Consider the following 16,849-nt stretch of genomic DNA (forward strand, 5'->3'; position numbering starts at 1 on the left):
GCCATCTTGCATCCCCACGTGTGTGCGCCTAATCTCAGCTGGTCCACCCGAGACCCCCTCAGCACCAATCCTAGTCCCCCGCTCGACCCCTTATCCACTCTGACAAGACGAAAGAAACAATCAAAACTACATTGAGATACCATCTCACACCAGTTAGAATGGCGATCATTAAAAAATCTGGAGACAACAGATGCTGGAGAGGATGTGGAGAAATAGGAACACTTTTACACTGCTGGTGGGAGTGTAAATTAGTTCAACCATTGTGGAAAACAGTGTGGCGATTCCTCAAGGACCTAGAAATAGAAATTCCATTTGACCCAGCAATCCCATTACTGGGCATATATCCAAAGGATTATAAATCGTTCTACTATAAGGACACATGCACACGAATGTTCATAGCAGCACAGTTTACAATAGCAAAGACCTGGAACCAACCCAAATGCCCATCGATGATAGACTGGACAGGAAAAATGTGGCACATATACACCATGGAATATTATGCAGCCATTAAAAACGAGGAGTTTGCGTCCTTTGTAGGGACATGGATGAACCTGGAAACCATCATTCTCAGCAAACTGACACAAGAACACAAAATCAAACACCACATGTTCTCACTCATAGGTGGGTGTTGAACAAGGAGAACACATGGACACAGGGAGGGGAGCACTATATACGGGGGTCTGTTGTGGGGGAGTGGGGCGGATAGTGGGGAGGTGGGGAGTTGGGGAGGGATAGCATGGGGAGAAATGCCAGATATGGGTGAAGGGGAGGAAGGCAGCAAATCACACTGCCACGTATGCACCTATGCAACAACCTTGCATGTTTTTCACATGTACCCCAAAACCTAAAATGCAATAAAAAGAAAAAAAAAAGAAACAATCATGAACCAGGAAAAACTCGCCAAACTGCAGGCACAGGTGCGCATTGATGGGAAAGGAACTGCTTGGGTGGTTCATAGAACAACCACAGCAGATGATAAAAACTTCAGTTCTCCTTAAAGAAGTTAGGGATAAACAATATCTCTGGTATTGAAGAGGTGAATATGTTTACAAACCAAGGAACAGTGATCCACTTTAATGACCCTAAAGTGCAGGCATCTCTGGCAGTGAACACTTTCACCATTACAGGCCATGCTGAGATGAAGCAGCTGACAGAGGTGCTACCCAGCATCTTAAACCTGCTCGGGGCAGACAGTCCGACTAGTTTAAGGAGCCCGGCTGAAGCTCTGCCCAAACACTCTGTGGATGGAAAAGCACCACTTGCTGCTGGAGAGGAGGAGGATGATGAAGTTCCAGATCTTGCGGAGAATTTTGATGAGGCTTCCGAGAATGAGGCAAACTGAATTGAGTCAAATTCTGAAGATAAAACTTGAAGAAGTTACCGGGAGCTGCTATTTTGTGTTATGACTGCTTTTTAAGAAATTTTTGTTTGTGGATCTGATAAAATCTAGATCTCTAATATTTTTAAGCCTAAGCCCCTTGGACGCTGCCGCTCTTTTCAGTTTTTTGCTTATACACAATTCATTCTTTGCAGCTAATTAAGCCGAAGAAGCCTGGGAATCAAGTTTGAAACCAAGGTTAATAAAGTTCTTTGCCTAGTAAAAAAAAAAAAAAAAAAAAAAAGTGTATTATAAAAGTCATCTTTTAATTGCTGAAAATTTGGAAGACAGATAATTATAAAGAAGATAAAATAAAGTATCCAGATCATAACCCTGATTAGCATTTTGGTAGGTTTCCCTCTCAACTTTTCCCCTCCCTGCCTCTGTCCCTACCTCCCTCTCTTCCTCCCTCCCTCCTCTCCTTTCTTCCTTCCCCCCTTCCCCCCTTCCCCCTTCCCCTTCCTCCCTCTCCCTCCCCACTTCCCTCCCACCCTTCCTTCCCTCTCCCCTCTCCCTGCCTTCCCTCCCTTCATCTCTCCCTCCCTCCCCTCCTTCCTTCCTTCTCCCCTCTCCCCCCTCCACTCCCTTCCTCTCTCCCTCCCTCTTCTTTCTCTCCCTCCCTCCTTCCCACCCATCCATCCACCCTTCACTCACTCATTTGCAAACATGTTTTGAACTCCTACTTGTGCCAGGCACTGTGCTAATTGGAAAGCTCAATAAAATGAATCTAGGGAGGGCCAGGACACATCCCTGCCAGGGATGACAGAGAATAACGTGCTGTGACAGGGACATGGGGCACCCAATGCCTGACAGGAGAGGGACCGATTCTCCCTGGACAAAGAGTGACCTCTGGCCTGTGTGTGCCTTGCCATTGTTTCCTCTACAAGAGTGGGTCATCTGACCTGATATTTTCATTTCATTTCATGAGCATTTTCCCATGACCATTCATATTTAAAATGGCCTTTAAACAGACAGCCTTCCCATTGTCTTTTGTGGGATGGCACTACTGAGCCACCTGTCTCCATCCTGTACTGGCGAAAGCTGTGAATGAGAGAGAGAGGCCTCATGGAGAAGTACAAAGGGGGAGGCCTTGGGGTCTGACCCAGCTTCCAAGAGCTCAGATTCCATGTGGTCTCCTTTCCTGCCCTGTGTTCCTCCCTTGGACCCCCTTTCGTTATTTCAGTCTGAACCTTAGAGACACATGCAGCCCACCGAAGCCCTGAGCCCTGCTTGCTGTGACCCATCATTGTTTCTGCACGGCCCAGATCATCTGCTCCCCACCAGGCCTGGGAATTAGGACTAGAGTGTGAGCAGTTCTGACTCCGTGTTCTCCTCTCCCCTGGCAGGGAGAAGTCAGTGGCTGTCCTTGTGTCATTTGAGCCGAGCCCACAAAAGGCAGCTGCTGCCCATGGGGAGCCCGTCAAGTGAGGGCTCAGTGGACAGCATGAGCTGAAGCTCCTTGAGCACGATGAGGCCATCAGACCCCCTGGCCTTCCCCCAAGCACGGCAGATTTCGCAGCACTACAAGCCCCCCAGTGACCCTCATGTACAGTGAGTCTCCCCAAACCCTGTCCCTGAAGCAGCCATCCTGTGGGGTGTGTATTTCATTATATTTGCTCGCAAGTGTTTAATTGTCATAGCACCACTGCCTTGAGATGCCGCTTGCCTCTGAGCCTGTATCGTTTGTCAAAGTTTGATGTATCTTTTTTTCGAAGGTAGTAAAAGTCATCCTCTGGAGGAGGTGCTAGAGCCTGGGAAGCTTCAACCTGAAAGTCTGTCCTCAGGGACAGAACGCTTCCAATAAGTTTGATACTTCGAAGTTCCTGGTGCAGGCGTTCACCCTGGAGGGGCCCTTGGAGATCAAAAAGTTCAGCATCCTCACTCCATACTTGAGGACACGTGGGCTTGGAGAGTTTATATGAATTCCAACACTTTTCTCCATGGGAGGAAATGCCCCCTCTGAGCCTAGACCATCTGTCCTGGAGCCCAACGCCAGTCTCCGTGGGAGGCCAGTGTCTTTCTTGCCCTGCAGTTCTTCCTTGTATACCTGGGTCTCATGGCCTTCCCGCCCACCTCAGAGAAGGATATCCGGGGGCCTCTCAGGGGTGCACAGTTACCCACGTCCAGACTGTGAAGGGCGCATGCAGGACCAGAGAACAGATTCGGACATGTCTGTCAACAAGCCGCAGATTCACAGCACAGTGCTTTTCAAGGGAAGCACAGTAAGCTTATTGAGCAAGGGACCCAGGAGTCTGAAATCCTCACACGTCACCCTGAGGTCTGGGTTCCCGAGAGGCCGGCACGTCTGCCGGGCACTCTTGGCCAGCAAGAGGGTTCCAACCTGAATAGGGGAGTGCACGGGAAGAAAAGAGAGAGAGATAGCGAGGTCTGGAGGGCTGCGTAAGCGATTGCTCAAACAGCAATGCTTAAACAGCAAATTTATTTTGCACACAGTTAGTATATATATCTTTGTCCTACTTCATTTGCAGGAACAGACACCATTATCTCATACATCAAAGGGAACAGAAAGTCCTCGGGATACAAGCTTAGGCAGCGGATAACACAATAGTAAAATCACATACATAATCGGATACAATCAAGTCATCCAGGTGGGTCTCATTATCAGGTTGGGGAAACCTAAAGTTAAAAAGTTAACTATGCAAGGCATGAGAGAGGCAGTAAGCCTGTTATCTATGCAAACAGCAGTCACTAGAACAAGCACAGGACCCAGCAAATGGGTAGACAAAGTCATAAAATGCAGAAACAGAAAATAAACACAATGTCTTCTCAGACCACATAGGTATCACCTCATCGTCTAGCAAAGTTGTTTTTAGATATCCTTTGATCTCAGTTTAACTTTCCCAGATCTCGACTGCCTCCAACGGGAAACTGTGTCCGGGCTCAAGCTCACCATATGGTGAGGCCCAATTCCGAGGGGCTTCACTGAGAGTGATCCCCACACTGAGGAGGACCAGGAAACATTGTGTAGGGCAGTGACCCCAAGTGGATGGTCAGACCCAGTGTGGCTTCTGCCGCAGGGCCTTCAGCTGAGTGTTTCTTGGTCTGGAGACCCCAGCAGAGCCTACCCGAGCTGGGGGGAGGAGGCTCCAGTGCTGGGTGTTCTCTGATGGGGTGTTGGGTGTCAGAGGCCCAGGGCCAGAGCACCAGGGGCCCCAGTGGAAGGAACCAGAAATAGAGATGTCAACAACCAGTCCAGCAGTATGGGCAGGGGGCCTGCAGAGGCTCAGTTAAGGCAGTGTGGAAACGTCTGGGAAGTTGCCTCAGGAGCCTGGATGGAACACGCTGTGTTCTGATTCAGTGGGTCGCTGTCTGAGACGCTGCATTTCCAGCAAGTTTCAGGACTTGATGGTGCTGCTGGCCTCGGAAGCACATCTAGGAAGAGTGAGACTTTTAGGCTGCTTTCCCTTTTTGTTTTTCTACACCCTGCTTCCAGCTTCTGATTTCTAGCCCTGAAGGTGTAGGCCGCAGCCCTGTGTACCCCAAGCCCCACCCGCTTCTCTCCAGGGTTCCCTAGCCCTCCACTCCTTTCCCAGCGACATTCACATCATCTTTGATTCGGGGTTTCATCTGTCCCCCGGTCTCTGTTTCCTCTCAGGTAACCCCTGTATTAAAATCATGGTGACCAGGCACGGATGTCCTGGCTGGGGAATCACACATGTAAGACAGCAGACACACGAAGCTACACCAGGCCAGGAAGTCCCATTGAGGATGTCACCCACCCTGGGGGAGACTTGGATGGGGTGGCAGGTGTCTGTTTGGAGGAACAGGGTTTCCAGGATGGCAGGCGCCAGAAGATGGTCCTGAAGTCTGAGGAAGGACCACGTAGTCTGATGGGGTGAGGTCGTAAGCCCACGCAGATATTTGGCTAGGGCTTTCTGATGAGTGGAAGAGACTTCAAAAAGTACTACAGTGTCCTTTCCTTCTCATCAGCCAACAGGTGGAAAAAAACGCTTGATTCCGAAAGAGAGGGTCTAGCCGTTGAGGAAGATGGAGTGTATCCTGCACGGCCCGCCTGGTCTTGTGGGACAGACTGACAGAGGGGAAGTCTTGCCATGATGTCCTGCCTGCCAAGTGTGACGGGCAGGCCCCAGGGAGAACAGGCACTGAGAGGCTCCGCAGTAGCCAGTGCATCGAGGAAAGCCCAGGGCCCAGGGGGAAGCTAACACACATGAAAAGACGCTCCATGGACTCGTGAGATTGGGGTTCACTTTGGGCTACAGAAAGATGAGCTTTAGGCCGGCCGGGCATGGTGGCTCAAGCCTGTAATCCCAGCACTTTGGAAGGCCGAGGCGGGTGGATCACGAGGTCAAGAGATCGAGACCATCCTGGTCAACATGGTGAAACCCCGTCTCTACTAATACAAAAAATTAGCTGGGCATGGTGGCGCGTGCCTGTAATCCCAGCTACTCAGGAGGCTGAGGCAGGAGAATTGCCTGAACCCAGGAGGCGGAGGTTGCGGTGAGCCGAGATCGCGCCATTGCACTCCAGCCTGGATAACAAGAGCGAAACTCCGTCTCAAAAAAAAAAAAAAAGAAAGATGAGCTTTAGGCCAAATAATCACTCTCTATGCAGGGGAATGATGGCAGTGGGGTGTGTGAGTACAACAAAGGACTGTATTTGGAAACTAGCTGGGCAGTGACACAAAGTGGCCAAAGAAAGGTATAGACGAAGAGGGGAGAAAAATATTCCGAAACCCTCAAGAGCAGTGTCCACAGAGCGACAAGTGCAGACTTTGCAAGTCGATGCAAAGCGTCCCGAGACGGGAGTGTGAGGATGGTGGACGTGCAGGTGGGGGTTGCAGATGTGTGAGGAATCACAGACTTTTGTCCATAGGAGTCTTCAAGTGTGTAAGGGTGCTTTTGTATGCGGGGGTCTACATGGTACACGAGAAAAGGTAAATGGGTGGATGGACAGCTGAGTGGATTCTCAGCAGGTCAGGAGGAGGACAGCAGGGGAGTCCTTAGTCTGACCCGCAGGAAGAGCCAGCAAAGAGGACGAACGGCAGGTGGGAGCTGCCTGGCTCAGGTCCCCTCAGAAGTGCGCTAAGTCCGGGGGTATGGGAATGGCTGCTGAGGGGGCATTTTCGTGTGCCCCGTATCACTGTCCAATGACACACGCAACGACCTCTCTTAGCCCAAAGCAAGATGGCCTCTGTACACTTGAGAGGACAGAGGAAACTTGCACTTGAGAAAAGCAGCATGAAAGTGAAGAGATCCTCCTGCCTCTCTTCCCGAAGAGCTTTCCTGGCAGATTTCCCTGCCAGCTGACATACGCCACCTGCTTCCTCCCAGGGCTCCCAGCCCGCCACTCTTCTCCCGGCATCATTCGCATCATCTTTGATTCAGGATTTGGTCTGTCCTCTTCTCTCCTCTCCTTCCCTGGTGAGCGGCTCACCAGTTCCCATCACTTCTCCAGCCATTCCAAGTCTTCGTCCTTCCTTTTCCCGTGGCAGCCCCTGTTTCTGTCCAGGCCCTGAGCGCCTGCACAGTTTCCTAACTGGTCTCTTGGCCTCTAGGCACTCTCTGCTCTGCCCTAGGGCCCCTCAGACACCTCTCTTGGGGGCATTTTTCTCAAGCACGCTTTGGCCCAGGTCAAACAGGTCAAACAAACCTTGAGTGGTTCCCCATTGCCAACAGGTTGAAAGTCCAAGCTCTTTAGCTGAGCTGAGGCTCTGTGAAGCCTGCTCCTGGCTCTTCTTGCCTCTTCCTCTACTGGTTTCTGGCACAGACATTGCATTTCTGCCTAGCTAACTTCTTCAAGTCATCTTGAACTGCCACGCCTCCCCCGACCCTCCAGTCCATGGACCTCTCCAGCCAAGGTCCATTTCAACTTCCAAGTTAAGTTCCACTTTTACATGGTGTCATTGTCTGCCGGGTGCCAGGCTCCCTTGGGATTTAAGTCTAGGGAACTCAGATGCAATCCCACCTGGCATGGTTTCTTTGGAGGCTTGTGACTGCATGGCCGTCATGGCCTCCTGCTTTCTGCCTTCTGGACATCTGTCTGCTCTGTTTACCCCATCATCTGGGTATAAGATGCAGTCAAAACTCAATTGCATGAAACACTTAGGGGTCGTGTTTTGACATTGTAGAGAACTGGGGATGTTCTGGAGAAAACCAGCCTTGCATATGGCAAACAGACACACACACAAGAGTGTTTTAAAAAACAAATTCTTCCTGCTTCTCTGCCACCGGAATGTTCTCTCAGCCCCAGGTTGGCATCCGGCCTCAAACTTTTGCTGCCACGCTCTTTCTCCTCACACTCTTACCTCTCACTCAATGACTCCTCCCACCCCTTCCCCCAAGCCAACCCTCTGCAGCTCCCTCCCCACCCGAAAAAATCAAAATCAAAATCCTTCTGCTCGTCTCATGCAGTTAGTTCACCCTCTCCTCTGAGCCTTGGAGTAGGCCACATTAGGCCTGTGGGACCTCACCTTCTGCCGTGAGTGCTGATCAAACTCTCCCACCCCGACCCGAGCAAATAGCATTCCCTCTCTAAGAAGGCGCCAGCTATTCCGACATCCCCATGTCCTCAGTTATGCCTGTTGCACGCATCACTCCATCGCTCCCTGGTTCACCTTTCCTGGCTGGTCCAGTTTCAGTGCAGGCCCAGACCAGACTGTTAATTCTCTTTGTGCCAAGCCTGTCATCTTGCACTTGGGCAGTGGGGCAGTGACCACGTCTGATAGTGACAATGATGGCAGTATGAGGACCTGCCACTAAGTCACTTTGGAAGCTTTTTTTGAGAGGAAGATGGAATCCGACAGCACTTTAAGAGTACTCTGAAAGTGCCAGACGGCCCAGATGCCTGAAAAGTCTCCTACGAAAGGAGGACATAAAAGAAGAGGGAAAGGAAGCACGATAAGGAGAGGGGCTCCCAGGATCCCTGAGGGAAAGGGCAGTCCCTCCCTGCAGACATAGTAGAGGGAAGCCCTGGGGCTGCCTGCCTCAAGTTTCATTCATTCATTCATTCAAAAATGTGTCTTGAGTCCTACGATGTGTCAGGAGCTGTTCTAGAAACTGGGAACACACCAGTGGACAAAACAGACTTGATTTCTGCTTCCATGGGGGTTATACTAAGCAAAAAAACAGCCATAAAGCAAATAAAAATCTTGTGGTTGTGCCAAGAGCTCTAAGGGGTGATGGAGGGATTGCCCAGTGTAACCCACAAGCTCAGACAGTAGTCAATCCTGAGCTGAATCTAATTCACAGGGATAGGAACGGATGTGGGTGGGGCCAGGGAGGACCAGAGGGAGGCTCAGGAGAAATGGCCGAGAGGTGGATGTGTCCCAAGTCCATTATGGGGAAACCTTCCTAACAAAGAGCCTGGACAGTTCCCCAGGGCTAGATACCCTCTCTGGGACAGGACTCAATGATTGCTAAGAGATTCTTACAGCTTTCTTCAAAGAAATGCGGGAAGAAAAGATGATTGGTTTTAATGGTTCTAATTTGTATTTTTTGCTTATTTCACTTAGCAGGAAGAGGCTTCCAGCATGGAAAGAACTGATTTCATAGAAAACCTGCAGCTAGATCAAGTTCATCCCAGAAGAGCAGACAGTGCGGGCTACCTGAAGTTTGGGGAGGGATCAGGTTTGTTTCAGCCCCACGAGTCAGACAATATTACGGCATCCTTGTGGGGGCAACTTCCGTGGGTCTTTCTGGGGGAGTGACCTGCCAGAGTTTCTAGTGGGGAAGGGCTTACAGTGTGACTCTTTCTTCACAGGAATAATTTGAGGCCTGGGATGCTGCTATCATTTTTCCAGAGAGTTTTTTCTTCTTCTGACAGATGCTGCTGGCAGTACCAGCCTGGGACACCATAATCCAAGTTTACAGCTTGAGCTTCCCTGGATCAACTTGACAACATGAAGCTAAGCTGGAAGCCCATGAGGGTCAGTTTACTGTGGGCTCACCCTTATTCTGAAAGTATAGCCCTTCAGGGTTAGGGTAAAGGAGGTGAGGGGACCTATTTGGGTTCCCAACTTTGGTGGCGCTGGGCTGTGGCTTTCGTCTGTGAGCCATCAGATGGGCAGCACAGTTCATGAGCTCATTCATTTGGATCCACCAGTGGCCTCAAGGCAAAAGCAGCGTTGAGTGCTGGGTTTACTATCCTGGGTTCTCTCCTCTTTGACTGACTCTGCCCCGTCATTCCTCACTCTCGTTATTCTTGTTATGTCTTTGATGTCTGTAGGAAGACAGTTTTTTTTTTTTCTTGGAGAAATGTCGCCTTGTTTTGTTGCCCAGGCTCCTGTGCTCAAGCGATCCTCCTGCCTTAGCCTCCCAAAGTGCTGGGATTACAGGTATGAGCCACCGCACCTGGCCTTTATTTATTTATTTAAATGTCCCGCTCTACTTTCATAACTGTCCTTAGAGGATAGTTCCAATGGCCTTGAAGGGGAAATCTTGGCTACTTTCCTCCACCTTTCCTTGTGGTGGGGCTTGTTGCCAACTTCAGAGGTGCGTACAGGCTGGGAAAGCCGAGTACAGCAGAGCCTTGGGGAGGGGAAAGGGCAGAGGGGAAGGTGGAGGAGGCTGGTGCATCTGGGCTACCCAGGAGAGCCTCCAGAACTGGCATCTACATTCATCTGCCATGGAGTCCATCTTTCTTGAGGGGCTTGGCAGACAGGGAGCTCAGAAAGAGAGAGGAAGAGTCACAGTGCCGGAGTGGCCTGCAGACCTCAGAGGATCAGAGAGGAGGGGTCAGGTACCAGGGAGGCCCCTCTGCAGAACATGCTGATGGCCTGTGGGGCAGAAGTCTTTCTTTTCTAATGATTACCTCGGCTTTAGACTTTTACCATTTTTGGATGCCAAGGAAAATCAGGCTTCTGAGCTTGCGAAGGCTGGGTGGAGTTCCTTGTGTTGCCTCTGGCCTTCATATGGCTTCCAGAAAGAAGCATCCCCTTTAACTTCATAATTCCACAGGTCTTTCAGTTTGTAAGAAATCTATCTATTCACTTATTCATTTCACAAATATTTACTGAGCACCTGCTATGTGCCAAGTCCTATTCTGGGCACTGCAGACATACCAGCCTCCAACACAGACACAAAGAAAAAGCCCCGCCCGTCTAGATTTCACATTCTCAGGCATGTTTCCCTGCATGAGGATACGTTTAGAATCTTTCACCTGCCTAAGTCATCAGGGTAAGGGTTTGCTCTCCTCGTGCTACAGATTCCACAACTCTCTGCCAGGTTTACTTGCTTTCGTGCAAGGAAGATTTCCTCTCCAGGACTCGAACTCATATTTGCCGATAGCCCAAGGTGCATGGAGTTTCTTTAGCTTCTATCACCAGCCTTCTGGGAGTGGGCAGATCTCTCTGCCACAGTTACACCTGCAGGCAGGTTGCATAGCAAAGCAGAGCTCAGTGTTGGGGCCCACAAGGCTTTCATCAAGGGAAGAACGCGGGTCGAGGATGACAGGTGGGTGTCTCTAGATGGTCAGAGGGGGCCTGTGGCTTACTGCCTGGGTGGCCCAAAATGTCAGCTAAGGGAACTACAGGAGAAGTTCATTGAGCTGGAATGTTAGGATCTGAGACCAGGAAATGACTTTGCTGGGGTTTAGATGTCTCTCTAACTTCAGAGGAGTACAGAGATTGAAAAAACACTTGATCCAGTCACAATATCTTCTGGATACATTCATTTGCATTCTCTGTTACACAGATTAAGAAATGGGATGCATACCATATTTGCATGATTACAATTTATTACTTCCCCAGGGAGCAGGGAAGGGCTGCCTCAGGTCTGGTGAAGCTCCTGTGCCCCATCTTTAGAGGTAGATGGGTGAGGCAAGGACAATTTCATGCCTTCCTTGAGGCAAGATGTCCTCTTCTAGACAAGGGGGAGGGCAGGCCATGCTTCTCCATCTACCCCCATGAATAAAGCAGTTAGTGCGGGTCCCCCAGGTGTGGCCATATTTGGGGATATTTTAACAGGAATGCAGAGAGGCTACGGATCAGATTGACAGTTTGCTGCATGCCAACACACCCTTTGCTTGTGTTTTAAAATGTAAGCTCTGGAAACATCCCACAGGGCTCACGAGGACGCCTTGGCAGCTGACTGAAGGGAAGTGCCTTTCTCCAGCCCAGGTAGCATTTCTGCGGGTCATGGCTGGTGTTCGGCTGACAACAGGAGTTTTCTTTCTAAGACCCAGTTCCCCTCTGGAAGGAGAATTCTGAAGGTGGAGGAAAAGCGTCATCTCTTCTAGAACCCCTTTGTTTTTATCTTTCTGATACCCTATTAGCATCATGTTGTTATTCTCCAAGGAGTTTGGCAGGCAAGAACTGGTTTGGTTAGTGTATTTGATTGCTTTTGTGGAGTCCAATAAAGAGGACTATTGTTTCTAGGAGGTCACTGGAAACATGCACCTGACTCTCTGGTAAGCACAATGTTAGAGCCAGTGTGGGGCTGAAGGTGTCTTGAAGCCCTGCTCTGAGCTCAGAAGACTTCTGTTAACGATTGCAGTCACAATCAAACCAGGTATGCCCAGAGCTGAGACACAGCTGAGCCAAGCAGGAAGAGAGGGCAATGTCCTACAATGAACTGTTGATACGGATCTCACTACCACGTGCTGGATTCACTAGGGCAAGGGCTGGGTTTTTCTTTAGTATTCGTATCCAGTTCCTGTCGGTAGCTGGTCTACTTAGGGAACTCTCAGTAGGTTTTTGTGAATTAAATCGTATCCTCAGATACCGCCTTAGAATTTCAAAATCTGTGTTCAAATTCAAATGGAGATACCCACAGCAGGGGCCGACACCTCCAAAAGAGTTCGCAGGGAGTTTTGCAATGTGTTACCCTTTGTTTACACGTCCTCCTCATTCTCTCTTTTCCTTGATTATTAATACTCAGAATTCTAAGTAGCTGGGTATCTAGTCACTCAGTTGACTGATAGAAGAAAACTCAGTTCTTTGAGATTGTGTCAGGGTGGACCAAACCGGTAACAAATAGACCCAAAATATAATGGTTCAAACACTATAGATGTTTCTTTCTTTCTCACGTAATAATAGTCCAAGGCAGACATTCCAGATTGTTGAAGTAGGGGCAGGAGAGAAAGTTCGACTGCCTGCGTTCTTTCAGGAGATAGGCTGATAGTGGCTTTGCCGTATTCCAATATTAACTGGCTCCCAATGTGCTATCACCATTGTCATTATCAGGATAGCCCATGGGACCTGGGGAAGAACACAGAGGAGAACATCTGGGAGGTCTTATGGCCACTTGGAAGCAGCGTGCACCTCTTCTGCTCACGTGGGAAAGAACATAGTCAGCTGGCCACAGCCAACATCATGACTGGGAAATGGGATAGTGGCTGGTCAACCATGTACCCTGGAAACAGAGGAAAATTTGAGTGGGAGTAGATAAGACTCCGGGTCTTGGATTTGGAAGAGATCTTAAGTGTGAACTCATCCAATGGCCAGCCCTGGATAAGCACTGGTCTTCCTGCTGGATTGCTCCCTGCCCCCATGATGTATCTCAGCTTACTTTCTGATCCAGGAATACTAAGTATCAATCAGTGGAAAGAAAAGCAGGAAGGGTTTCTTCTTTCAGATACATTCTTTGCCACTTGACAAAAAATGGTGATCCAGAAGAGGGAGAAGAGAAATCCAGAGAAGCTGCCTGCATGGGGAAACTCATTCTGTGTCCCTCGTAGTCTGAGATCATGCCTCCCAGAAGGGGCTATGTCACTGACGATGTTATAGGAGCCCTAGAAACCACAGTTACTGCTTGAATCATAACTGCTGCTTCCAGTTTGCTGTGGTTGCATTTCTAGAAGGGTAACTATTTTTTGTCACTTTGGAGACAAGCCAGCATCTACCCATAGGTGACCGTAGAAGGCCTTTCTGCATCCTAATTGCCTACCTTCTGAATAGGGGCTTTCTTTTTGGCTTGGTTGACCTAACTTCTTCCGTCCATCCCATTTCTACAGACCCTCCCCACACCCCCGCCAGAACTTTCTTACGCAAACCCTCCGGTCCTGGCCTGCTGGTATCTGTTGATCACTTTTGAACTCTCGTGTTCCTGCCACTGCCCTTGAGCTCCTATTTCACCTCCTGGTGGAGACCACCCCAGTCATCTCACCCCTCTCTAGGTCACTTGTGGGCATTTAGCCACTGCCTGGATTATTGCATATATTTGTCCTGCATTAATCATGTCTTCTCTGTGACATTGTATACTCCCTGAGCATTTGGGATTTGTCTTGTGTTTTGTGACTTTCTCAGGCTTCGGTGTGGTGCAGTGAAGATTCTGTACACATTTCTGGACAATGGAAGTCTTGTGAGAACCTGTGAGACTCTGCAGTGACTTGAGCCTGAGGTGTAGATGAATGTAATCATTGGATGATAGGGATTGATAAAACCCCTCTACCAGTGGCTAGGAGCAGAAGACGAGACTCAGCAGCAGGAGGAACAAGAGGGAGGGCTCCCAGCTTCACTCGGCCTCAGCGAACCTCACCGTAGCTGGGTCAAATCCGAACAGGCCGCACTTTGGGGCCTTAGACTGTCTGGGCAATGGCAGGGACACTGCTAGAGGCTGACCGTGTTCTTACTGGAAACACTCAGCTCAATGGATGGGACAACACCTTCCCAAGGAGATGGGGGAGCAAGGCCAAGCCAGGAAAGCGGGACTCGAGGAGGGCTTTGGGCCACCTCACCTACTTTCCCTGCCTCATGCCCCTCAGGGGCCTTGCAGACAATGCTTCTTGCCCAGAGAGAGTAAAGGGTGGGATGGGGAGAGGGCGTCATTCATTTCTTGTGTCCGAGGTGAATGGGTGTGAGAAGAGCTCAGGCTCACTCTCTTCAAGCTGGAACTTAATGGGCTCCCAAGCTGCCCCCACATGCCAGCCATTCATCGAGTGGGTGCCAAGCTCATCTCTATATGAAACTCAGAGTCTGTCTGGGAGCCCGGGATTCCTGAGCAATTGTTTTATGGGGTATAAAGTGTTTCTTCAGCAGGGAGGATGACGTGGTGCAAGGATTTATTTGATCTGAGTTTTATTTATGGCAAGGAGATTTTTATAATGAACACTGTGATAAGACATGGTACCCTTTGACCAGGAATATTTTGCGGGGGAAGGGGTGGGGATAAGGACTCAAGTTCTTATGAAACAGTCACAGGAGTTTAATTAGAAGGAATAATCACTTGCTTGGTAGCAAGAGAAGAAATCCTGCCCCTCAGTGTGTTCTGGAGATTGCTATTGAGGGTCTGTAACAGATCAACACGTGGTCACTATGGCTTTGGCATATTCAGTTTCCTAATCGTCCTAATCAGGTATTGCAAACACTTAAAAAAGAGTGAGAAATGGAGCCAAATGTGATATAATCTATGAGCTTGGCCCCAGAGTAGAAATGAGGTGTTGTTTTTTTTTTTTCAAATTTATACCATGTACCACATTGAACATTATCAATACTACATATGAATACAATGGTTGAGGGCTTTTGTTATGAATCTGTTTCTAGGAGAACAGCCCATGGGAAAGTATTGTCCTTTTCAGCTGCAAATATGGAAGGCCCCATTGCCTATGCTAAAAAAAAAAATCTTAGAATTTTGGCTTAGGCAATGAACTCTTTAGTGGAACATACAGAGTAAATAAAAGATTGCTAAAGGGAGACCACAGGCCCCAAGCAGACAGAACAGACCAAACATACAGAAGGAATGTAAATATAGCTGACTTGTTTTTTTTTTAAATTGAGAGAATCTAATTTTTTCCCTTGAAAAACCCACTTGAGCATACCTCTTAGTTATGCAGAAACAGAGTAAGCACTCATTATATTTTATGGATTTGAAGTGTTCCAGAACCTTCTGGGACTTGCCCTGAATCTCTTGAACGCAGAGCTAATTATATGAGGAGGTGGGCCTATTTACATAGGAGGTAGTATGACGTGGTAAAAGCCTAATAAAACTGCATACCTCAACCATACCTCGGCTTTCTGTTGAAACTGCTCTCTATAACCCAAATGTGAATAAGTAATTAAGGACTGTAATTTCCACCCTACCCAGACAATGTGTAAACAAATGCTAATCTTGACTTTTGTGAACCACTTAAGTAACAATCAGAATGTCAAAAGTCCTCTGGCCCTCGGGGTGTCCGGAGCCCCTCACCCTCATCTTCGCCCAGGAGGTGATTTACAGAATCCACTAGCCCTCAGAACGTCTGAAGCCCCTCACTCCTACCCCTACCCCTACCCCTGCCCCTCACCCTCACTTCCGAGGTGATTTTACGGGTATAAAAGGTCTTGACACCCTCCTTTTGGGGCCATGGGTTGGAGAGACATGAGTCTTCCGTGGCCACCGGCAATAAAGACCCTGCAATTTGGCCTACTTTTGTCTTGGTGTTGACTTTCTATGCTCAGGCCAGTACAGCAGTAGGGTCTTCTGAGAAACACTCCAACTCCTAGGTCCTAGTGTCCAATGTTCTAAAGTCTTTTGGGATACATAAGAGTGGACCAGATTAAGGCACAAAATAACACCTTGAGAAAAGACTGGTGATCCAGGCTCACTGTACAAGGAAGGGTAAGTTGGAGGAAAGGGTGGGATTCTAGTACAAAACGTGGTAGAGATGGAGGCAACCCTCTAACCCAGAGACACAGGCATACTGGATGTGCTTTGGAAATAAGTGACTGTGCGCATGTGTGCTAGAGGGAGAGCCATGTATTGAGTTTAATGCCATGGAAGTCAAAACACCATCTTCCTTTGAAGAAGCCTGCAGCCTGCACATGGCCACGCAAGGGAATTGTCATGGTTGGATGAGCAGAAATCTAGGGGACTGTATAGGCTCGGTGTTCAACAGCGACACCATGTGGCAGAGAGAACCACCAGCAAGAGAAAAGCGGTCGGAATGCAGGTCTCTACTGTGACGTTTGAAAGCATCCGCGATCCTTGCAGGGGAGTGCAATCAGCCAGAGAAGGGCAAACCAAAGCGGGCCTTGTATCAGATTCCTGGAAGTCAAACTTCCTGGTACAATGCGGTACTTCTCAACGGCCCTCGCTGGAGAGAGGGTGTTCGGCCAGAACTAAGGACAGCGTCCAGATGGATGAGCTCAGTGCATCCTGAGCGGTGACCTGACCGGGGCGCAGGTAGGCTGCACAACAGATTCCACTGAGGGAAATCGGGGCAGATGCCCACTTAGATCCACCCCAGGGAGCACTGCATTTCTGTTCCAAATTAATCTTAGATTAGGTTGGACTAGTTCTAGTTGTACAGCCACAGGCGAGGGTGCACAAGCTGTAAACTGGATCTCAACTCTCTGGAGGGATTTCTGAGCACCCTCTCTGCTTAGAGAGGAAGGCCTGGGAAGAAGACCCAAGCCAGCTTGGTAAAGGGCCGGGGGAGATAGAATGTGATTACAGTTTTTAGAATCTGGGTCAAAGCCAGCTAGGCCTTTTCAAAAGCCACAGAAATGTAGGGTGAAGGGCCAAAAAGGGGACAAAAAATCGAGGGACCCAAGCTTCCTGCGTTTGCAAGGTTGTC

General features: G+C 49.1%; 1 protein-coding gene and 1 pseudogene across 1 annotated transcript in view; both read left to right on the forward strand.

Moving 5' to 3' along the window:
- Window positions 1–9,447, forward strand: part of FAM174B (family with sequence similarity 174 member B) — a 57,127-nt gene extending 47,680 nt beyond the window's left edge. The window contains exons 3-4 of the transcript XR_010342640.1: window positions 8,871–8,985; window positions 9,182–9,447. The gene's annotated coding sequence lies outside the window, so the exon portion shown is untranslated. The remainder of the gene's footprint in view (window positions 1–8,870; window positions 8,986–9,181) is intronic.
- Window positions 870–1,825, forward strand: LOC105712387 (transcription factor BTF3-like; annotated as a pseudogene).
- Window positions 9,448–16,849: the final 7,402 nt, after the last annotated feature.

Source organism: Aotus nancymaae, unplaced genomic scaffold (assembly GCF_030222135.1).
Source record: "Aotus nancymaae isolate 86718 unplaced genomic scaffold, 86718_ANA_hifiasm-v0.15.2.pri h1tg000014l, whole genome shotgun sequence".
Lineage (NCBI taxonomy): Eukaryota > Metazoa > Chordata > Mammalia > Primates > Aotidae > Aotus > Aotus nancymaae.